Source organism: Pipistrellus hanaki, assembly GCF_964339955.1.
Source record: "Pipistrellus hanaki genome assembly, chromosome: 15".
In the NCBI taxonomy this organism is placed as follows: Eukaryota; Metazoa; Chordata; class Mammalia; order Chiroptera; family Vespertilionidae; genus Pipistrellus; species Pipistrellus hanaki.
In genome coordinates this window covers 9193068-9218763 of record NC_140517.1, presented here as the reverse complement: position 1 = coordinate 9218763, position 25696 = coordinate 9193068, and the positions used below count along the sequence as shown (strand labels likewise).

General features: G+C 39.0%; 1 pseudogene across 1 annotated transcript in view; it reads right to left on the bottom strand.

Annotated features, from left to right (window-relative positions):
- LOC311633837 (small ribosomal subunit protein eS1-like) overlaps positions 1-24745 on the bottom strand; it is a 43082-nt pseudogene extending 18337 nt beyond the window's left edge. The window contains exons 1-2 of the transcript in view: positions 24675-24745; positions 23640-23776 (exon numbers count right to left, since the gene is read on the bottom strand). The product of the transcript in view is annotated as a small ribosomal subunit protein eS1-like (transcript). The remainder of the gene's footprint in view (positions 1-23639; positions 23777-24674) is intronic.
- Between the last annotated feature and the right edge of the window lie 951 nt (positions 24746-25696).

Below are 25696 nucleotides of genomic sequence, written 5' to 3'. Positions count from 1 at the left end.
TGAGATACAAGCTCCCTCCTTCATCTTCTTTTTTGTAATTCGGATTTGCAATGACGCCTAACTCATTAATATTCTTAGGCAAAGGGCATTTGGGGAGAGGGGGGTTAAAACAGAGGTGAATGAAATACAAACATATTGAAAGAGGTAGCGTTCTGTACATAGAAAAGAAGTATTTGTGCTTGTGTGTTTTTCTACAACACAATGAGTAACCTGAGGGTGAGCTGACTTGTCTTGGTGTGGCGCTAGGTGAGGCTAGGACTGAGATTGAGGGAAAGCTATATCTCACAGTAAGCGCTTCCTACAGCTCAGCTGTGTGTTAGACTCAGTCACACCATACATTATGTAGCTCTCTTCTCCTCCAGTTCTGGTATTTTGTTTATTCATCCAAGAAATGACTGCAGAGAGCCCTTCTAAATATATCTCCCTCAGAGGCATACACCTAACTCCTTCAGAATAAAAATGAAGGCTCTGTGTTATTTCAGAGGTAAATGACCCTGTTACAGTGAGGAAAATCCTAGATTTGATATCAAGTTTCAGTAAACGTAAACCTAAGTGAGACATATATGTTTTTCTGAAGCTCAGAAACATATCTCATAGAAAGGTACCAGGTTTAATGTTATCTTAGAAAATAGTCAAATAATGAGGGGTGCTCTAATTTATTCAATACTGGAATTGAATCAATACTAGTTATCATGCTATACAGTATTTCAACAATCTTATATCAAACATTATATATGGGTTCCTGCTATCTTCCACTATGACATATCACATTCAATCTGCTTGAAACAGATCTTACAACTTACATACATTTCTTTAAAAAATGATATTTCTTTTCGACATGACAAAGATCCCAAGATTACAGCTCCCCAGTTCATCCTAGTTGGGGCTGACTGAGTTGGTATTTTTAAAAAAAAAAATATTTTATTGATTTTCTTACAGAGAGGAAGGGAGAGAGATAGAGAGCTAGAAACATCGATGGGAGAGAAACATCAACCAGCTGCCTCTTGCACACCCCCTACCAGGGATGTGCCCGCAACCAATGTACATGCCCTTGGCCGGAATCGAACCCGGGACCTTTCAGTCCGCAGACTGACACTCTAACGCTGAGCCAAACTGGTTTGGCTGAGTTGGTATTTTTTTAAATATATAGTAAACTCTCCCATGTTAAGAAATCTCGGGTGTTCTAGGGAAGGGTGAATAATAGGTAACCACTCCAGGGATTTAAAAGGATGAAGACTACCAAATCCTGACTCAAAGCGGACACGAGGGGATGGATAATTGAGGTGCTTCTCTCTGGACATATTTAAATCCATTTTCAATTACAATAAGATAACCTTTTCACCCCTTTTGTGCATGAACTTGTGATTTTATGTTTTAAAATTTTAACCCCAATGTTAGCATTTGTGGTTAGTTACATGGAATGTGACTTTCTTTTTTTTCTTTTTTCTTTTTAAAATATATTTTATTGATTTTGTACAGAGAGGAAGAGAGAGGGATAGAGAGCTAGAAACATCGATGAGAGAGAGTCATCGATCAGCTGCCTCTTGCACACTCCCTACTGGGGATATGCCTGCAACCAAGGTACATGCCCTTGACGGGAATCGAACCGGGGACATTTCAATCCCCAAGCCGACGCTCTATCCATTGAGCCAAACCGGTTTCGGCAGAATGTGACTTTCTTAACAGTCATTATTTGTGGGAGAACTAAAGATCATATTAGTCTTGAATCTATATTATCTGGTAATTGAGTTGCACCAGCATGGTTTTGCTTCTCCCATTAAAACTTGCTTCTCTTCATGATTTCTTCTGAACCACTTTCACTTTAATGTAACTGCTCCAATTAAATTTTCCAAAGCGCTGTGAATGTCACTGTCTAGGGTAGGGGTGGCGAACTCAATCAGAGAAGGGGCCAAAATCTAAAATCCAGCCTAAATCGCGGGCCGAATGGTTTACTGAACAGTCATAAACTGACAATGTCATAAACTGACAGCGGAGTGCAGTGATGACAGCGCGGTGCGGGCCACATTGCAAGGCCTGGCAGGCTGGATTTGGCCCGCGGGCCTTGTGTTTGACACATGTGGTCTAGGGATACAAAAAGGTTTGGAGCAGAATTAACATTCTTCTGGGGAAGCAAAGCCAGCAGCCTCTCCCATCTCCTGTTACACCTGGGCTGCTTTGTTTATCTGGCAGGTTCCTTCTCTGCCAAAAATATACTTAGCATGTTTACTCCTCTAATTACCATTGCACAATCTTCTCAGAGGAACTTGCAGGGGGGTGTCCCCCACATGAGAGCCAAAGGAGGAGAGTGACCTATTACTCAGAAATTCCTTGAGCGGAAATGTGTAAGTTACAGCGGACAGAAGACCAATCAAGTGCCGAGGCAGCCATGGCAAGAGCACAGGGCATAGGGTCAAAAGAGAAAAGAATGTGGAAAAACTGTAACAATAATAAGTGGGTGATATTTTCAAAGTAGTTTTTAAGAATTTCTATGTTTTAGAGAAAGATGAAGTGGGATAGAAAGCACAATGACTCTAGGATTTACCAAGAACTTCCCAATTTTCTTTTCCAAGTCATTAAGCAGCTCAAGGATGTCCTTTTATACAAACCATTTACCACTGGTCTTTTATAGGAAAGTTTACTTGGTAGTAACTAATCTTTCTTTAAGACCCTTTTCTAAGTGTTATTCTCCCCCTGGTTCTTATTGAACCTTACTTCCACACAATATTGTAAATGGTTACCTCTCCCACTGAATACCAAGTTTTTAAATTTTTTAATATTTCCAGAGAACAAATAAGTAACCTTTTTATAAGAAACAACACAAAAAAATTTTAAATACTTTAAAAGTATGTTTGGTTAAAAAGTACAAAAACAAAGTAGAAATCCTTGAAAAATCAAAAGATTGAAATTTCAATAATTTATATTTGTTTATAATACTTGAGACAAAATCATATATATATATATATATATATATATATATATATATATATGACATCAAGAAAGTAAGAGTTTTCATTTTAAAAATAAAAGTAATATGTTGATCATGTGCTATTCCATTCTCCACTAAAAATTGCACAAGAAGCAAAAACCAGAACATTAAAAAATATATATATTTTATTGATTTTTTTATAGAGAGGAGGAGAGAGGGATAGAGAGCTAGAAACGTCGATGAAAGAGAAACATTGACCAGCTGCCTCTTGCACACCCCCCCACTGGGGATGTGCCCGCAACCAATGTACATGCCCTTGACCATAATTGAACCTGGACCTTTCAGTTCGCAGATTGATGCTCTCTACCACTGAGCCAAACCAGTTTCGTCAAAAACCAGAACATTTTTATTCATTGATTCCCTTTGGTGTCTATGGAAGAATCAGTAATCCAACAGAAGTCAAATATTTGTTGAATGAATGAGTGAAGGAAGGAACACCTGGAGGTGCTGGGAGACTGGCATGCTGGAAGGGCCATGGAAGCTTCCTGTACTTTCCTCAGACCTTGCCCCATGCATGTCTTCCATCTCGCTGTTCCTGAGTTATATCCCTTTATAGTAAACCAGTTATCTAGTGAGTAAATGGGTTTCCTGAGTTCTGTGGGCTGTGACTAAGGCAGGATAGAAAGGAGTTAGGGAAAGTTCCACACAAGTGCAATGAGGCAGTAGGTATGGACTTCACAGGCCAATCAGCCTCTAGGTCTTCTCATCAGAGCCCCAACCTCCAAGCATGATCAAAGGGAAGATGGCTTATGACAGGAAATTCCTGCTGTGGACACAGAAGTCAGCAACAACAAAGACTGGCTGAAACCAATTCCATCTAAGATGAAGAAAAAACTGACCTGAGACCATACCAAAGCTCATTTTATGCCATTATAATGAAAACTGATACCCCAGTGGAAGGGATGCCATGAGGGACAAATACCACGAAGTTAATTCTAGAAGGAACCATTTTAAGATCAAGACTTCCTCCTCCTCCTCCTCCATCCCCCACCAGAACGTAGAGTCAGAATTTGGCTCCACAAAGTTCAGAAATAACCCACCCTTGGAAACACATAAAACCCCAAGAACTGACTGACCAGAGGCACAACTCACAAGTTCATTCTTGTCCATTCCGTGTACACTTTTGCTTCTCTCACAGAACTGTGTCCTAGCCTCTCTGCTTCTACCTGAATAAAATTTGCTTTCACTCTCACTCATAATCACTCAGACTCTCTTCAGTTCTTTCCTGTGTGAGCCCAGAGCCTAGAGGTCTGGTGGTGCTGAGGCAAGGCCAGTCCATGATCCTGATCTGGTAACATTCTAACAAATTAGTGAATCCCATGGAGGGGATCATAGGAATATCTGGTTTATAGCCAATTGGTTAGAAATACAAGTGGTTGAAGTGTGCAGATTAATCTTGTAGGACTCAATGATTAACTTATGGAATCTGACTCCATCTCTGGGTAGGTAATGTCATAATTTGTATTAAATTGTAGGACACCCATGGTGTCCTGAGCATTGCTTGATGGTGTGTGTGTAGGGGGCGGGGGGGAGGTTAAAACACCACTCATACTGTAATTGTTAAAGTTGGGTCTCAAAACAATAACAAAAAACACTTAAAACACAGTAAATAATAAACAAATAATTCCAGTATTTCAACTATTTGGGAAATGAAAAGTAAAATTCCATAATTTCTTTCTTACATTTAGGACATTCTAAAATAACACTTCCATTCCTTCTTCCACAAAAAGAAAAAAAAATGTTTTATCATCTTAATTCATGAGAAAAATGCAAAGCCATACTCTCTAGTTATCTTCCCCTTATCTTTAGAAAGATCTGAACACTTTAAAGAATAAATTAAAATGCCTTATGTAAAACACAACCTGTCTTATCTTAAAATTATAATTTATGTAACTACTAGAGGCCCGATGCACAAAGATTTGTGCAAGAATAGGCCTTCCTTTCCCTGGCTGCTCACACCGCCTTCGCTCTGGCCCAGAGACGCCTTTCTGCTCTTGCTCTGACTAGAGCTGCTTTCCGCCTTTCGCCTTGTTGCGTCAATTTGCATATTCCATCCTTATTGGCGTGGGCGCTGCCATCTTTGTGACAGAGTTAGGGTCAATTTGCATATTCTGTCTTTATTAGATAGGATAGTTCTTCCTTATATTTCCACATTTTCTTTTACATTAAAAAGACCTTGAAGTACACCATGATATGTGCTCTTTCATTTTTTCTTCATTTATTCACCCATTTAGACAACAATTAAGCAACACTTAATAAATACTGGACATTCTATGAGCAACTAAGGGGCAAGGGCAGCAGCGAGGAATAAATCAATGAAGGGATGTAGATAAACATGTTATTGCAGTTGTGTAAGTGCTACAGAAGAAACAGGGTCCAATGAAACACTAATGTGTTTACTTATTCCTACTCTTCCAAATGAAACTTAGATGGTGGGGAGTAATCCAGAAGAGTCTGGTTAAAGCCAACCCTGCAGAAGGAAGGAAACATACAATGCCCCAGAAATAGAAAGAAGTTGGTTGAGTTTGAGAAACAAAGGGGAATCTAGCATGGTTGGCAGTTTGCTGAGATATAGTCTAGTAACTTGAAGGGATGCCTGTGGGAATATTAGGCACCAGATTACTCAGAGTCATATAACCCAAATTAGCTACTTTTAATATTATTCTCAAAAAAATTGGAAGCCATAGTGGTTTTTAAGCAAGAAAATGGTATAATCAGATTTGCAATTTAGAAATGTTTCTTATGGCTATGGAGGATATTTAATGGGAGGGGACAAGAATGTATATAGGTGTCCAGTGAGAATGCCATTGTAGAAACTTTTCCAGTAGCTGGTTGTTACATGAGGATGAAGAAGAAAGAAAAAAAAAATGTTTGACATCTATTTTGGAGGCAGAGCATTAAAAAAAAAATATGGTGATTTCTGATGCTAGGAAACTAAAAATCATTACTCCAATCTCAAGGAGAAGGAAATGAGTCCTCAGAAACATATGTTCTAAGGGTTCATAAATCTGAGGGTCCATTATTTGGCAGTCCTTTAAGTTAAAATTAAATTGATATTAAAAATGCTTTAAGAGAGATAGCTGACTCAGTACTGTTATTCACCCGATGCTTTTAGTTCTCCCAAGGGCATTCTTAGGACATTTCCCTCGTAATGATAGCTTCAGTTCTGTGCTTCACATTTGCCAAGGAAATAGGAGTATAAATGCCACCTGCCCTTCTGGGTTGGAGCTTTAAGAGCAAGCATACTATTTCCCTGTTCTATTTCCCTTCAGTAAATCTACTGGAGGCTGTTCCACCAGCCGGGCTCAAAATAAAAGCAACCTGGAACAGATTCCCAGCCAAACTACAATGGACGTGTGGTGGAAACAAGGTGATTCACATCCGTTACTCTAAGTCACTGAAGATTTTCCAGTTGTTACTGCAGCAAAACCAATTCTATTCTGACTTTTTAAGGATGTATCATTATTCTCATTTTATGTTTTGGACATTGAGGGTTCAGAGAAAGTGAAAAGAACCCCAGAGAAGGAAATAGAGCCCAAGTCTATCAGAACCAGATACAATGCTTTCTAAGGGGGATCTCTACACATTGCAAATATAGAAATCTCGAGATGAGCCCAATGAATACATGAAGGCGAACAGCAGAGCTTTGTCAACACAATGAGGAGCCACTGGCTGGCTTGTGTGGAACCGAGAAGAGACACAGAGAATGAAAGTTCTCGGGAGAAAAGGGGATTGCAACATCTGTGTTGACACTGGTTACACAAAGAATTATTAAAGCTTGGAATGTATTTTAAGACTGGAGTTAATAAAAGGGTGTCAGTGTGTAAGTACATACAGTTGAGATAATCAGATAAAAAGTGGGCTTTTTTATGTCAAAAGAGATACGGATAGGTACACATAATAATAGCCATTGAAGTGGTAAAAATTACTCTCGCTTTAAAACTTGTCAAAAACAATCCCTCAGTGTCAGAAAGGAATTTTACAACACGTGTCAGTGTCAGCTGAGTGGCAGTAAAGAAACACGTCCAGTTTCCAAGGACACGGGTTTAAATGGTCCCACTGCCCTCCTTCCTTCTCCTTTCCTTAGCAGTGGTTGTTAGAGAAGAGCAACATATGGCAAAGTTGGCAGGAAAACTTCATTAGTGGAAAACACCCATAACTGCAAAAAGTTGACATTTTTTTTTAAATTACAAAAAGAGGGTTCTGAGGGTGTTCCAGTTTGGAAATGTTTCTGTGTCTCTAACCCTAAGGGGCTATTGGGTCTGTTCCCTCATCAGCATTCATTCTGCCATTGAGGTAACTATTGCTGCCACAGTGATTGGTTCAGGGGGGAGCGGGGACATGCAACCATCCAACCATCACATCCGGTTCTCTGCGCTCCCTGAAGAGAGTCTTTCTCACCAGATTTCCTCATGAGCTTGTTATTTTGGTGCTTCTCTAGCCATCTTCCCACAAGGATAGGAACAAAACAACAACAACTTGAAAACCAGTAAGTGGGAGACAGAGAGAAACTGAATCTGATGGTGTTATAAGAAGGCCCACACCAAGTCACAGCCTCGACCTGGGCTTGTGTGCTGGGTGAGCACATAGACATTTTCTTTTTATGCAAGCTTGTCTGAGTGAGTTTGCTGTTAAGAGGGAGTCACTTGTGGCTAAAAGTCATCACCGATGAAGTACTCTCACCGTTGATTATCTCTGAGGAGAATATTCTATGTTCAACTATTCAAAATCCTAATTATCAATGAAACACACTTCATCATCTATTCCATAAACACTTTTAGAGTCCTTTCTTCCTTAAGGGGATGGAGTTGGTGAGTTATAGGAGACGTGGCCCTCAGGTAACTCTTCACTGACCTGTTAAAGGAAAATGAGCAGGTAGTTGCCATGTAAGGCAGTGAGGGCAGAGATGTGGATGTCATGGGAGCAGAGCTAGGACAACTCCCTAAACCTGTGCGCAGTGAAGACGTCCCAGGGAAACTGAGGCCTTGTGTCTGTTTCTGGGGACACAGATCAACTTGCACATTGGAGTAAAACCTGAGGGCCTGCTCTGTCATGTCAGCACAGTAGATGCAGCTTCCTGAGTCCTGGGGGACATTTTCTCCTGCGCGGGGATCTTCCTTTCCCAGGATTGCTCTGTTCCCTTCCTTACGTTTGACTGCTCAGCTCAAAGCTCTCCCCTAAAGTTTGTAATTTCTGGAAACTGCTTTCCCACATCACCACAGATAATCCTTCCTCCTTGGCAGCTCTGTGTCCCTGTGCCTCTCCTGTGCCAATGTCACAGATTTCCTCAAAGATGGTTCTCTTCTGTTCTGGGTCACGTGGCCATTTCCCCTCTCCGTGGGGTGTGGATGTGAAAGCCCCGTCCAAGGCTACAGAGGTGCTGAGGCCAAAACAGGGCACCCTTTGGCCTCCTTGGAGCCTTTCAAAGTCTATCCAAATAAAGGTGATATCTTAAACAATAAGTGAGAAATCCAATGCTTTTAGAAACAAATTCAGGCTGGGAAAAGGGAATTAACACCACATGTTTAAAAGTGCTCCCTTAATTATGAGCTTTTTGTTCCTATAAATATGTGTTGTCTGCTAAAGCTCAGATGTATACATTACAGAAAAAAATAATCCTACACAAAAAGATAGAAAAAAGAAATAAACCTAGGAAAAATAGTTTTAGTTTAATAAATATTTTCAAAATTCAATAGATTTTTAAATAAACTATTGCTTGATATTGCTAGATAAATTATACATTCAAAAATAATTAGACATATATGAACACATTTGTTCCCACCAAAATGTTATTAACTGTGAAAGTGGTATTACAAAAGTACTTGTGCAGATAGATATACTTATTATATTATATATTTTAGTGAGACCAAATCTTATAATGTTAATAAATAAAATAATATTTTAAAGATTATTCCATCTTATCATTTATTGCATTTGGAGTATGTTTTATATTATAAGGTATTTATATATACATACATTTTTCATAAATAAAATAAATATACATGTATTTATGTTAACATTTTAAAAAAAGACCTTGCCATTCAGTGTGTAATAAAAAAAAAAAATAGAACCATTGATAGATTACGAGGGAAGGAAAAAATGCCTTTATGTTTTATTGTTTCATCTATAGAGTTTAGCAGTATGCCTACTAAATATTTGGAAAATGTATGTATAATGGTATTCCTAGGTAATATTAGAATACATATTTTCTAGGTAACATTTTGAGGCAAGGTTTTATTACCTGGAAAATATCATTATTATTAGAAAAATCATTGTTTTTCTAGGTAATATTGTGATGCTTAGTATGTGTTACATTGTTGTTTGTTTGCGGGGCTATCTCACCACCTACACTCTTATCTTCCGGCTCATTTTAAACACTGAAAAAACTGTTTCATGAATGAATGGGTAAACAAGTAAATGTAGAAGCACTAATGCACTTATGCTGTCATTTCCTGTATGGCAGACAGAGCATTATCCTTACTAATGAAAGGCTAAGTGGTTGTCACGCCCTCACACGTGATGCCCTCACACCATCACAAGATGGCTGCATGCACAGGGGGCATACACAGATGGGTGGTGCAGGGCTGGGCTTGATGCTGCATGTGCCAGGGCGCTGGAGGGAAATTGACCAGGAGGTTCATGGGGTAGTCCCACGAGGCGCCAGTACAGGGCAGGACTCTGGGACTCAGAGGAGTCGCCCCGCAGGGCTATGGAACTCTGAGGCTTTGAGGAGTCCTGCAGCCCTGTGGGGCACTGGCCCCACAGGCTAAACATTAGGGCAGAGGGCACCACCCCTACTCCATTTCCACCTGGGGGCAATGAGTTTCAGCTTCAGTGTTGGGATAAACCTGGGGTAGTGGGAGCTGCCCGCACTCCACGTCTACCCCCCAGCCTTGACCTGGGGTATGAACATGACAGGAGACCTCCCTGGTCACTGCCTGGTCCCCTACCCTCAGGTGCTCCCCATACAAGAGCAGTGATTTCATTTTCTGACAAGAGCAGTGACCTCGCTTCCGGATGATGGAGCCCAACAGAAAGTGGAACCCTGGTAGCCAGGCAGCTACATTCTAAAACAGCCCTTACCCAGCTCATCCGCTAGAGACATTCCCACCAAGGCATGTTCTGCTGTTTGCAGCAGTCCCGCCGCTGTGATAGGCAAAGAGCCACCCATGACAGCTTCTTCCACCGCTGCTGCCACTGGCTCTACCCTTAGCCCCAATGCCTATGGCCCTTTGCATGGGGGAACCCAGAGGTAACCCAGGCAGGCCCAGGGCAGTTTTCTTAGAGCCAGGCCACCACTCTCACCCCCCTCACTATCCCTGTGTCCCCTGGGTTGCCGGCCCAGCAGGCCCTGGGACTCCAGGACTTGGGGGAGTCCCACAGCCCCTTCGGGCACCGGCTTTGATGCTGAGGTCCCACAGGTTTCACCACAGACTCTGACTGGAGGGAGGAGGGAGCCAGATACCCGCACCCAGGACTTGGAAAATAGTGATATTAAAAATATTTCTTCTAATGAATTCCCTTTCAATGTGCACGTATTTGTGCACAGGGCCGCTAGTTTCATATTAAATGCCACTTTTGCCTACTGCAAAAGACAGAGACATGATTTCAATGTTGCATTTATGTATTCGGTGACAGGAAGGCATGAATGTGGAAAGCTGGGAAGTTTGAGGCAAACCCAAAACCAGAATTTGCCGAAAGGCAGAAGAAATTTTTAATCCAGTAAAAAACAAACGAAACAAACAACCAAAAAGAACAATCATTTGTGATGTGATTAACCACAGTGCTCCAGCATTTCAATCTTGACTGTTGGGAAGAGATGAAAAAAATCCTTCTGGAATCCAGGGGTCAAACAGTAGAAATGAGGGACTGAGTATCTTTGGTAACGGACAGTGTCTGATTAAGATGCATGGCCCACTTTTTAAGAATTTATTTGCAGTGGCTCAGAGGCAAACGCACTATTGAAGACTAGCTTTTAATGTGAAGCACTGCATGAAAAGCTTCCCTCGGGGCCTTTCAGTGGATATCTAAGAGAAGAGTAACTGTTAGATCTTTTATGACGGTTTTGCTGGCCTTTACATCATTTAAATGGGGTGGAATTTTTGTATGGCATTTTCTAATCATGACACAGCCTGAACAAATGTTTAGTAATGTGGGTTGCATTAGTATAGTTAAAACAAAGTCATGAGATCCGTGCAATAAAATGTTAACAATATAAATCATTTTAGCATAATTGATTTTTCTAACCTCGGGATTATTTTTATGTTGAACATAGTAAGGAATAGATTCTTCAGTGTACTTAAGGGATTTCATATTTGTATCCCCATGCACTAGGGAGGGATAGAGGTTCCTGTGTCTTCTGTATGTGAAAGAAAGATTTTCCCTGAACATCTCTGTCCTCTGGTTTCACCTGTTAGTCCTCTCTAAGGAGACAGAGAATCGGTAGGCACAGTCAGTGGTTCACCATGATCTGTTAGATGGAGATAAACAATCCAATTTTTCAAGGCAGGAACTTTGGTTTATAGCTGTGCTAGTGCCCTCTCTGACAACTGGGAGATGGAGATCCCAGGGTTTTTGTGCAATATTACAAATAATCCAAAGCCTGGATTAATGTGTGTGTGTGTGTGTGTGTGTGTGTGTGTGTGTGTGTGTGTAGTATGGTGTGGTGTGAAGGGGATTGTCCAGGTGATAAAAATGAAAGCAATATTAGAATTCAATGTTGTTAGCATTTTTAGTTAAGTCCTCCAAATGGCATTTATTGGACATAATGTTAATATGTAGCAATCCATCTGAATATATTATTTGTCTGTCTTAGTTGCCTAATTCAACTAAGGGTATTATTTATTATTTGCATTACATTCCATCTGTTTTTTTGTTTGTTTGTTGGTTTTTATCTCTGACAATTTCTGTTCTGCACTGAAACCAAATTACTTGCACTGTCCATGTATTCCCATCTTTCACAACACTGTACCTTTGCCCAAGCTGATATTCAAGCCTCCTTTCTGTTTATAATTATTTATCTTTCGGGACTTAATGCATATTTGCTCTAGGACAGGAGTCCAGATCTGATGGTCCAGTTTTTTTCTAGAAAGAGATACTGTCAATCAACCCTGAATCCAAATTTCTTCTCTAAGACAAAATTCTGCAAACCACATTCCACAGGCCAAATCTGACCCATCTCATGTACTGCACATAAAGTGTTATTGGGATATAATCACAGTCATTCAGTTATATATTATTTATGGCTGCTTTTATGGTATAATAACATAGTTGAGTGAATAGTTTTAACAAGGACCACATGGCTCACAAATCCTCTAATACTATGTATCCCTTTATAGAAAATGTTTAGCAATCCCTACTGAAGGCAACAATTGTCTGAAATAAAATAGCAAATATTTCCTACATAAAGAGGCAGTGTTTTATAGTTCACCATAAGCCCTATCAATACCTACTGTGTTGAACCTTGAGCATGTCATTCATTCATGTTCCCGGCCTGGCACTTTCCTAAAGAAGGTTTGTTCCATGAACACAATCTGGGATGATCATAGTTCTACACTATTTATGTAGTTGTAGTTTATCATTTACAGGGTTGGGCAAAAGTAGGTTGATAGTGTTCATATGGAAAATAATGTAATAATTAATAAATAATAACAATATAAGAATAAACTGTATTTCATAGACTCACAACTATAAGCCTACTTTTCCTCCACCCTGTATATTTTTCTGCAAGGACTTCCTATCTTTTTGTTCATTATAGATATGGTTTCCTTTACATTCTTGAACTTAGTTATAATAATTCCTATAAAACCCTTGTTTGGATCACCTCGCATAGTCCTGATCTCCATTGATTGTTTTCTCTTGAAAAGTGTTCTTAGTACCTTATTAATTTGTGTTTTGAGTTACTTGGAATCTCATCTGAAACAACATTAAAATATTTTGTAGAGGGCTTTTAGAGAGTATTGTTTTATGTTTTATGGTAGATCATTAACTTGGGTTAAACATAAACATATCTTTCCTACAAGAGGAAAGCAGTTAAATTTTTAGTTGGTTTCTTTAAAACTTACTATGATTAGGGGTCATCCAAATATTTGCCTTCAGTTTTGCTATCCAACTTTGGCCACCCAGAGAGTTTCAGACTTACGTATGCTATTAGTATTAAAAGCTATAAAAAATGCAAAACTTATTCAGTGGTGTTCTCTTTTTCAAAATGCAAGTTCTCCTTTTTGATCTTTTTGCTTTAGTTTGCTCTCCAGTGCCTTGAGTAAGAATTATTTATTTTGTCCAAAGCTTGTTATGTGAAAGTTTGATTGGAGCCATTTGAATATTACTAGGTGTAAAACCACTAAATAGTTCTTTGCTTGTGTGTTTTGTTTTCATCTTTTGGAGGTCCTGTCCTAGAACCTTCCAGAAACACCATTTTCCTTAATCCTCACAATCACCAGGTCAGTTTTAGTATGCCCTTATTTCAGACTAAGAAACTGAAGATCAGAAAGATCTAGCCAAAGATTCATGGGATGCAAGATACAGAAACAGAATTGAAGTCTACCGTAGACCTGAATTTGTTCTGTAATCATGCTATCCTTTCCCCCTAAAATGTTTTGTTATTGATTTCAGAAACAGTAAGGGAGAAGGAGAGAGAAATGGAAGCATTGATGAGAGAAACTGATCGCTGCCTCTGCATGCCACCCTTCTGGGGACTGAGCCATAACCAGTCATATATCCTCATCAGGAATCAATCCTGCCACCTCCTGGTAAGGGCTGATGTTCAACCAACTGAGCCAGACAAACCAGATTCATGCTACTTTTAATACATAATTTGCTGGTTTATTGCTTAAAGGCTTCTATGATTTCTGGGATAAGTTAAGAGCCATAGGTAAGGTGCTCTGCTCCAATGTTAGAGCAAATTATTTAGAAACAAACAAACAAAAAACAACAATAAAGGTAAAATCTAATCCTGTATTTTTAATGATTGTATTGTATTTATGTTCTCTCCTTCTTAATCTTAAGATCATCTTTACTTGAAAGGGTGATATAAAAGATTTATATTTTCACTGAAATGTTTCCCCACTGTTCACCCAGCTCTAATTGTGAAGTGGATGAAATGTCCTGGTGTATTCTTAGGCATTAAATGTTTAACCTTTCAAAATATGCTGAGAATGAGGCAGCCATTGGGATGTTGTCGTTATTTTGCTTTTCCGATTAGCAGAGAGTGAAATGCATTTCTGCTAGCTCCTTTCAGGTGAGAATGACACAAGGTGGGTGTTTCCATGCATGTAAATCTATGTTACGGTAACTTCTGTACTTGTTTGCTTACCATACTTCCCTGTCTTTTTTTTTTTTTTTTTTTAATGTTTTATTGATTTCAGAGAAGAAGGGAGAGGGGGAGAGAGTTAGAAACATAAATGATGAGGAAGAATCACTGATTGGCTGCTTCCTGCATGCCCCCTACTGGGCATGTGCTCAACCACTGAACCATGCATGCTGATCCTTCCCCAACTTTCTTTTCTGTCAGACAGATTCACTATACTGTCCAAAGGAACAGGACTGTAACCCAAAGTGGTCTAATTATGTACTCTCAGAACTTGGAACTAGAAAATTCATAGGGACTGAAAACCATTGAGCCGAGCAACTGTACAGCAAACTGTAGATTCCTATGCTGTCCTGGTAACCCTTTTTCCCACATGCTGCACGTACAGCCATACTTTTGATTTTATAAGTAACTTCAGTTTCTTTACATTAAATTTTTCTATTCTTACAAGAATATTTTTGGACTCATAACCAATAACCAAAATGGAATACTATAGACAAAATACACATGTTCAGAGAGGGAGGATGTTATGAATTATTTAGATATAGTATAATGGGAGCTTGAAATTATTTTTTAATTGTCTCAATTGCCTCAGTTCCCTGATTATATTTTGAAGAGAAAAAGATTAGAACAAGTAAAGGTGTTATTAGTCACCAGATTTGGCAAATAAAAATACACAATGCCCAGTTAAATTTTCATTTCAGATAAACAACAAGTGACAGTTTAGTATAACCTATGCAAATATGGGTAGCATATACTTATACTGAAAATATTTTTTTTTTTGTTATCTGAAATTTGAATTTGACAAGGTTCCCGAATTTTATTAGGCAATAACATATTGGCTAGCAGTGCCCCATAGAATTTCAAAACAATCTCCAACTGGTTTAGGTAATAGCAGTGATCAAATAATTTTCTATCAGCACTGACTTGACTCTCATAAAACTTTCACCGAAACTACTAATTAGATGTCATCAAAGCACTTTACCCGATACTCCTCCTTAAGAGTAGGGAGTGATCTTTTGCTTTTTAAAATCTGCCTGTATAATATGAAGTTGCAAATAACACCCCCCCCCCCCCCCACACACACACATATATATAGAGAGAGAGGTAATATGCTAATTAGGTCGGGACTCCATAACGGGTCATGACAACACAGGAGAATGTTGTGACTTTAGGTGAGGCCAGGACTGGAGATGGAGACAGAGGCAGGAGGGCCTGCCAGAGGCGGCACGGTGGCTTGGATGGCCCTGAAGTGGACACAGGCAAGGGGGCTGGGGGACACTGTGAGTCAGGCATGAATCCTGGCCTCTCATGGTGTGCCTCCTCGTGGGTGGGAGGCGGGGCACCTCCTCCTGTGATTGAAATCATACGCTGGCCTCTAGTATTATAATATTTCCTGTTTTCAATATGGAAATAAGACTATCAATCAACTTTTGTTATAGAGAAAAAGAAAGAACATCTATGAAAATAATTCTAAAAATTTTTGTGTATCCCCTACTTGCCACCCTGAGAAAACTCTCACTCTCTCTCTCTCTCTCCCTCTCCCTCTCCCTCTCCCTCTCTTTCTCTTTCAGGAAAGCTTCTCTAATAAGAATAAGTAAACAGAAAGAAAGGAGCCTGGTCAGTTAGATTCAGGGGGTTATAATGCTAGAAACAAGGACAAAGAAAAGGCCAAAATACAAGGAAGAAAAATAGAAACGAAAGAATGAAAACCAATAAAAGTTACCACGGAGATATTAAAGAGTATGGCAAGATACAATATAAGACTGGGTTCAAATATTAATTCAAAAGTAGGTTCAATAATGCCTTTACACATACCATGGGAGAAGATTAGTCGTTGAGGGGAAAATGGAAGACAATACAACACTCACTATTCACTAGCTCCTTCTTTTGAGCCATATCAATGGTGCAGGATGTTATGTGCTAAAGATTCATGAGATATCTCAAGGGACTGGGGCTATTGGTCTCAACCAACAATAAATAGGTCTAACACTTATTGATGGTATTTTTCTAGGCTAAGCCTCTTTTATCTAACATTATGTGAAGAAGGATTATAAGTGGGATGCATCCAAATGTCTCAGGAAAAGGATGGTTGCTAGCCTCTCAGAGGGAGAAAGCTCAGTGAAGCTTTATATTTCCAATAAAGTTATCTGAATCCTTCCTGCCAGAAGGAACTCCACCATACGCGCAATACATCACTGCTGTGAGTTTACTTCAAGCACAGAAGTACAAGGGGGTGGATGAACATTCTTCTGGACTAAATTCAACATTATGGTTCCTGCAAAATTGACCATAAGTAAGACACATGGAAAGTACTTGAGGCTGTAAAATTGAGGGAGAATTTGCTGAGCAATAGCTGTAGATACTGCTTATGCAACTGGCATCTGCTTGAAAAACTGGGTAACGATAAAAGCTACAGAAAATCGCCGAGTCTGAAGTGTATGATGGTAGGGAACTGAATACAATGCCCACATCAGAGTCCCAGCCCTAAGAGGTCAAAAAGATCTTGGAAAGAATCACCTCTTGGAAGTCACAAATGGCTGAGACAATGGTCAAAGCAATGAAAGACAGTTAAGCCACGTTGTAGTTCTTACCTTTAAAAAGCAGTGTGCAGGGAAAGAAATTCTGTACTTTGGTGCCAGATGGAGCTGTCTTCTGGAATATGATTTCATGCATTTGCCCACAAGTTGCATGCCCAAGAACATGATTTATGATCTCTGATCATCAATGTCCTTACCTGTAAAACACAGACAAGTCTGCAATTACTATGAGGATGAGATGAGATCATGAATATGAAACAGGTGGGAGGTAAGCAGCATCAGTAAATATTTTTCATCTTCTTTAACCCACTCATATTAGAGCTGAGGTATCCTTTTTTAATGTTGTGTTAATTGATCAATTAATATATCCACTATTAGGTTCTTTACTAATCTGTAACAAGCAATAAGATTGTACATGCACTTCACAACGTTATGGAAAATTTAATAACTTCTGGATGTTTGAAGAGATTATCTCGAAGAATTTCTTCACTTAGATTGTTTCCAGATGTCCTTACATTTGATTGTTAGCCAGGAACACTGGGCCTCTTGGCCAGAGTCACTTTTCATTGGAAATTGAATACTGTTTGGTAAAGTCAAAAGTTACCCTTAATTTTGGCACTTTGGAATATAACTTGTTTTCAACTTGGAAGCTTAATTTTTTTCTCTTGAAATAAAGACTAAAAATAATATGTGATTTGACTTACTAATTTCACTCAGGATTTGGGGAACCTCTGTGGATTTCCAATCATCTTTTTTTCATCTTTAAGTTTTCTAAAGCTAGTATTGATTGTAATTTCTTCCCCAACTCCCCAGCAATTTAATAGATGAAGATATTGAGTCCAGAGAGTTCGAGAAATTTCACAATGAATAATATTCTAGCTCAGAATGCTATAGGTCACCTGGTAACTAACTTTCATTAGAATATGTTGCTATTTCTGTCTCTCTCTGAAAACTGATAAAAAGTCTCTTTATTTCCTTTTATTATTATTTTTTAAGGCACAGATGATTTCAATAAAAATATAGTTTATATGCTGGTTATTCAACAGAGGTCTCCAAGTAATCATAATCTTGCCCTCATGGGGGTCTGCCTCTCTGTCTGTCTATCTATCTATCTACCTATCTATCTATCTATCTATCTATCTATCTATCTATCTATCATCTATCTATCTTATATATGTGTATATATGTATATATAGTATATATGGATAATTCTCATGAATAATATCACTACTTTTTCATGGTTTTCTTGATTTTAGAGAGAGGAAGGGAGTGGTAAAGAGTATAGAAACATCAATAATGAGAGAATCATTGATTCACTGCCTCCTGCACACCCCCTACTTGAGATTGAGCCAGCAACCCAAGCATGTGCCCTGATCAGGAACTGAACTGGTGACATTCTGGTTTATGGGTCAATGCTCAACCACTGAGCCATACCAGTTGGGTGCATATAGCTATTTTTAAATGAAGTTATAAGTTTTTCTGTGTGTATTATATTCCATACAACTCTATACCTTATAATGAGTTATATTTATAGGGCTCCAGCATTCTTCCAGAAAATCTGTTTACAATCTCAAGAATAGTTTAGCAGGTACAGTTTTTATTTAAGAGAGTTAATACCAATATCACATTACTATGTCATTTATGAACTTCTTTGGACTATTGGTCTAAATGGATTTCATTTAAAGAATTTTCACAATTAGAAAACAGGTTGCTTAAATAAGTTAACAATTACAATAAAGAGAAAAACATACATTTTGGAATATAATTTAATCATTATAAATCAGAATTTAGTTTGATAAATCATTTATATGTAAAGTTTTCATTCACAAATAGATTTCATAGTATTTTCAGTCTTTTTTTTAAATCTCTCTCTCTCTCTCTCTCTCTCTCTCTCTCTCTATATATATATATATATATATATATATATATATATATATATATATATCTCCATCATCTCTATTGAAGAAAACTCTGGGATTCAGATGAATTGTGTTATCTAAAGGTGCACAGTAAAAGGCTATGGGTGGGGACTTGAGGGGAGAGTGTCAGATTTAGCAGACTTCCATTCCACTATTCTTTCTTATTCCTTTGACATTGGAATGCAGTGGGAAAAAAGTGGTTAAAATCTTCATTTACAACCCCAAAGATACAATCAATGACTCAAGTAGCAGCTATAATAACCTCTGACATAAAATTTAAAAAAATTATTTTAGAATTTAAGAAAAAGTATAATTGATTTTTGCTGAAATATAGTTTAAGTCAAAGCAGAGAGACCGTATAATGGTGGGAATATTGACACCAAAGCTCTCATGCTATGGACATTTCCATCAGGAAGAAGTAAATGAAAACAGAACTAGAATTGTTTTTGAATTAAGCATGGGAGAAAACTGAAGGTGTGAAAAGTTCCTTGCATGGGAGTATGAGATCCACAAGTTGCGTAGGGAGTGGAAAACCATACAGATGAGCTAGGTTTTAACAGAACCGACCGGAGCCAAATGTGACCACAGAGATGACACATTGTTTGTGATTTGACACAGAAAATGAAGAACAAAAGTAACACTTTGGCAAAAAAAAAAAAAAAAAAAAAAAAAAGGGAGAATAAAAAAAGAGCTCACAGAAGGAGGTTAGTCATGCACTGGGGACTGCCCCCTCAGCAGACAGTGTAAGAAGTTAGATAAATATGGTCTCCAAATCAGATAGATCTGAGTTTCCATTATAGCTCCATTGATTGCTAGAGGGATGAGACTGGACAAATCTCAGGGCTCCATTTCTAAAAGAAATTTTAACACTAGTTACACAAGTTGAAATTGAGATAGCATACAACCAGTTCCTATGAAAGTTTTTGTTCAACCAAAGGACTTATATGCATACCTATAAGCCTAAGCAACGGACACAGACAACAGGGGTGTAAGGACATGAATTTGGGGGAGGGGAGTAATGGAAGAATAAGGACACATATGTAATACCTTAATCAATAAAGAAAATTAAAAATACAAAACTAAAAAATAGTTTCTGCTATACTACACCTGTTGGGAACCCATAAAAGACTGCAATAACTTTTTACATTCTCACCATTACAACCATCACCATCTTCACCACTAACACCAACAACACCTGCATCACCACCATCATCACCACCACCACCACCATCACCACCACCACCACCACCACCTGATGCAGATGAACTCTATGAGGTTGTCCCTCATCACACAAGATAAAGTTAAATTCAGACATATACATATGCATAAGAATTCACCTCTTCATTAATAAGATACAATATCAATGTCTTAATGATTCATGTTTATTAAAGATTTTAAGAAGAGGAACATAATATTCTCATAAAGCATAGACAAAAAACAAGGTTTTGTGTCTTTTCTGAAGAAAAAGATTCTTCCTCAGCCATATAAATTACTCACAATCTTCCTCTTCTTTTAACATATTTTTTAATATTTAATATTTTGTATGTAAGATTTAACAAAGAGTTCCTAACAGTTTGTTCAACCTGCTTCAAATAATTGTCTCTGTTTTACTTATTATTGGCCTCTTTTCTCTCCTTCACTGCCACAGTTTCTTCCCTTAGCATCCCTGTAGCACACGCCAAATCCTAAGACCTTGTCTCCAACTCACTCAAACCTAATACCATAAACATCTTTGTAAAACTAAGTGGGAAAATGTTTCATCACGTTGCATTTTTGTCCTTTTCTAGGTTTCTTTTACTTTTCTCCAAGAAATCATTGAATACTTACTCTGGTACAGGTGTCGTTTGAGGCACTAGACATTCTAAGATGCTATGGTATGATCTCACTGCACTCAGGTGTTTACTGTGCAGCAGGGAAACATGCCAAGGCTCGGCCTCTACAGCACAGCCTCTCCTGTGTCTCCTGGGAGCTTGTCTGAGCGTCACATCCACAGAGCATGGCAACCTCTTTAAGCTTTCCTTAATAGCAACGTCCGATGGCCATATCACGTTTTAATTATAAAACTTGCTCACCCAGGATGGCCTTGGTCTCCATGGATGTTATTGGCCCTAGGATGGCAATTTCAGGGTGGCCCCATGGAAAATCTTGTCAGGGAACTTACAGGACCAACACGTGGCTCTACAGAGGCATCTTTGCAGAACTTTAGGTCCCCAATTCGAGAATCAGAGCTCAAGAGAGCAAATAATACCTGTGAAGCCACCAAATACAAACTCCTCATTTTAGAGTAAAGATATGGAAAGGGACCCATATTAGAATCATCCATGCCCATTAGCAATGAAGTTGAGGCATGAATCCGGATATCCTAATATTTAATCCAATGTGGTTGACAATGTTAAGAGATTTTGTGATTAAAATTAAACACACAAAAACACAAAACTATTGCACTATTGAAAGAAAGCAGGGCGGGGGGAAGAGAAGTCGATTTGGCTCAGTGGATAGAGCATCAGTCTGTGGACTGAAGGGTCCCAGGTTCGATTCTGGTCAAGGGCATGTACATTGGTTGTGGGCACAACCCCAGTGTTTCTCTCTCATCAATGTTACTAGCTCTCTATCCCTCTCTCTTCCTCTCTGTGGAAAATCAATAAAATATATTAAAAAAGAAAGAAAGGGGGGTGGGAAGGGCAAGACAGAATGTTCAGCAGTTATTTACATGTTAAGTGTAGGAGTAACCTGAAACAGAATGTAATATCAATCGAGAAAACCATTTCCATTACCCTTACATACTGTCTTTGGCTTTTTAAAAATTGTTTCCTGGCTGTAATTGAAAACATTAAAACAAAAATTTGTTTTTTCCCATATCACCTGAAGGAGAATTGAGGCCATACAGTAGTAGAGAGAGAAGCAGAATAGTTTCCAGTGGTGTTTTTACTTAGTTTCTTAAGACCTTGGGCAGGTTGATTCTCATTAGTTCTGTTCTTAGGTAATTCTGGACAGCTCAACAGTTTTTACGGTTAACAGCCAGGCTCTCCTATTTCTTTGGTTAATGAGGTGAATCCCCTTAGAGCACTTGGGATAACAAACTTTTCTCTGACCATCTGCTTGTAACTTTGACACCAAGTGACAAGTACAGTCATTCCAGAATAAACTAAGGGTTAAATCAAAGTTTTCCACTCTTACCTAAGTATTTAAAAACAAAGGATCTCTTACCCTTTGAGACAGCAGGGAGGGACCTGGACAGTATTATGCTAAGAAAAATAAGCCAGTCAGAGAAAGACACATATCACATGCTCTCACTCATATGGGGAATCTAATGAACAAAATTAAACTGATGAACAAAATAGATCGAGTCACAGAAGCATGGAACAGACTGTCAAATCTCAGGGAGAAGGTGGGGAAGGATAGTGGGGGGAAGGAGAAATTAAGGGGGTGGGAGATCAACCAAAGAACCTGAATGCATGTATGCAATCCATGGACATGGATAATAGTGTAGAGAAGGCATGAGGCAAAGGACAGGAGTGGGCTAGAAGGGGTCAATGGGGAAAGGAAGAAGACAATAAAGATTTAAAAAAATAAAAAATAGAATAAAAACAGGTATCAGAGCAAGGCATTTTGGCTGAATTGTTCACATAATTGCTTCAACTCTTCACATCATGATTGTGAAATATTGCCTTGTAATTCTTACATTAATGTGTCTTATTTCTGAAATAACATTCAAATACTTCTTAAAGTGCAAAGTAGACTGTGGCATTAGTCGGTTAAGTTAAAATGTAATTAAAGAGAGTAATAATTCTCATTCTGTCAGGAAGAGTGTAATAGAGATGGTACCATATGAGAGCATTAATTTGGGAAGAAATTAAAGAGAAGAAAAAAAAAAAGACTAACGTTTCTAATAATCCTACTGCCTTAGACTTTACCACCTTGCTAAACATTGCTTTAGCTTTCCGCTTTAATAGTGGCAGGCTCTGAGGTCTGACATGAAATAGGCTATTTCATCTGGGATGGTTTAAGCTGGCCTAAGGAGTGACAGGAGAATATAGCAAGCAGTCAGTGCTAATGACAGCACACCATTTTTATAGACTAAAGGTCGAGCCATGAATTTCAATTATAGAGTGTCAGGATGCCCAAATGCAGGTGGCTGATAACAAGTCGGGAGCTCACAGTTTCTGTTAAGACTTCTGTAGAATTTCAATAAAGCCCTTAGCCCTTAGCACAGCCTTTTTTTATACTCTTTTTTTCCTTTGCCAGAAGCTAAGAGATGTAATCTTTCCTGAGCAACTCCATCTCCAGCCCCCTTCAGCCATCATGTTGCAACAGCTAAATGAAGCATGCTTTTCTAACATATGGGCTTCCCCTGTGGCTCATCTTCCAACATGTTTGGGAGTGACATAGAGAGTGGGCATAGATTCTCATCTGCCACGTTTAAATGGAGTTTTCCAGAATGTATTATTAGCTCAGCATTAGGGAAGGCTCCCTGATGGCCTGGTAAGGCCATTTCCTGCCAAATATTTGAACAGGTTGCAAGGGGAGGGGGAAAGTAATGGTAAGGGACCGCACTACTCAGTTGAAATTGAACAAGATTTATGCTCAAAAAATAGTAAATATCTCTGATTCTATTAAGTTCACTCTCTCTATATTGCTCAGGGGATATGGTTAGGAAAGGCAAAATGAGAGCAATCAATGTATTTCATCTTTTTATGTTGAAATAAATGATAAATGGGTTGAGTTTACCATCCATTTCACTTAATATTTTTTATTATAACATGCCCAAAAGACAACTTTTGATTTCCCTCTCCGAACTTGCTGTACCTGCAGTTTCTTAACGCGGTTGTTGGCAGCTCCTTGCAGAGATGCTAATGCCAATAGAATCTGATTCCTCCTTGACTCACCCTTTTTGCTCACATACTCCATAGACTTCCCATTAGGGAATCCTGTTGTCTCTGGCTTCAGAGAGTACCCAGAACCAAATAATTTTTCACTCCCCTCACTGTCACCATTGGGGTACCAAACACCAGGTTTACATATTCTATATAATAAAAGGCTGATATGTAAATTGTCCACTCAGGAGTTCAACCCAGAGGCTAGGAGTTCAACTGCTCACTATAAGGTGTGCTGACCACCAGGGGGCAGCATGGGACATGGCAGGCGACCAGTGTAAGCTGTGGCTGTAGGACACTGAGGGAGTGAGGGAAGGAAGAGGTAGGAAGGACAGGAGGTGAGGAACCTGATAGGCCCTGATTACTGGCCAGGTCTAGGGACCCTACCCGTGCACAAAGTTTGTGCACCAGGCCCCTAGCATATTTTAAGGCCATCAAAAAGTGTGGCCTTCCAAAGAAAAATTGGGAAGAGATGCATGCATGCATTTCTACAGTAGCTCCTATACAGGCCTTTCTGCTCCTACTTTTGCCCTCTCCTAACTCTGCATCTCTTTTCAATACAGCAAACCAATGATCCTGAGGACATTATCCTTTGAACAAAAGATCATCAAATGATTCTTTAAACGTAAGTTATATATTCATGAAGAGAAAGAGAGAGAGAGAGAGAGAGATAGAGAGAGAGAGAGAGAGAGAGAGAGAGAGAGAGAGAGAGAGAGAGAGAGAGAGGGAGAGGGAGAGAGAGAACATTATGGAACCTACAGTTCCCTGTAGTATCTTGAACTTATTAATTCTATTTATTTTCAAATTACAATATATGAATTATCTGTATTCAAGCATTTGATCTTGTATTATATTTTTAAGTGCCTTCTGATTTCTCTGGAATGCCTTATATTTTGAATTAGTTAAGTATAGAGACTCTTTGGAGTGTTATCTACGCCAAAGAACACAAGTTGTTTTCTGGCCTGCAGATGGAGTGCCCCCTGTGTATCTTGACAGCTCGTCCTGGGTTGCTCTTGGCTGTATTCGGGCTGTTTCATTTCAGTTTACCTCTTACTGGGAGGGTTGGTTGTGCCTGCGATGTTCCTTCCACCTTTGTAGGCTTGAACTCCAGCCTTCATCGTCTTAGCAACATCTGATTGTGGAACTTTCCGCCCAGTTCTTCGTCTCTAGGCTGCTGTTTAATTTCAGGTTTCTTGGTCTTGCCTTGTGCTGCAGCACCTTTGGGTGTGGCCAGTTCTTCAAGGAAACAGGACATGGAGAGATGTTTGGCTCGCTTCTTTCCCCTTCTCTCCTCTCAAGATTCTGTCCTTTAATCCTAGTTCCTTTGGCAACACAGAGCCCTCCTCTCTGCTCTGTAAGGAAGATGAGCTCTCTCCTGAGGTTCCATTCCTCCTTGCTGGGATTTGGCAGAAAGCTTCAGGGAAAAGATGGGTGGATGTTGGGCTCATGTTTCTGTATTTGTACTTTCTCAAGGATTTTAGCCCTGTAAGTTCTGCCTGCAGGGCCTTTCTCTAACGTGTTCAGGTAGGTTTGTTCTAACATTGAATTGCGTACAGAATAGTTAATTCCAGTGGTATGGTTAGTCTAATTCAAGTTACTCCTCATGGCCAGCCCTGGATACCCACTTTGTCCCGATTTTAATCATTTTAGTCTATTTCATTGGCATTCATAATTTTAGCCTATTTCATTGCTATTAATTGTAGCTTATTTCACTGACTTTTACTATTTATGCCCCACTGTTCTTCTCCCACTCCAGTTTTGATATTAGAGATCAACTCTGTTTTATACACTCATGCTATTTTTATTGGTTTATACCTTCCCACCAGATCTTTCCATTGCATTGACAATGCACATCATAGAATAATTGACAATTTATGGTAAATTAAAGGGTACTGAAAATACAAACAAGCTTTTCTCCAAATTAAATTCTAAAAAAACACCACCCACTTTTTTCAGTATACCTCAGCTACTGATCTTTCCTCCTAGTTTAAGGACATGCCAGGAAGAAAATGGCAAGTGTTAGAGAGCTACAATACAGGCCAGAGAGGTTTAAAATACCCACAGACATG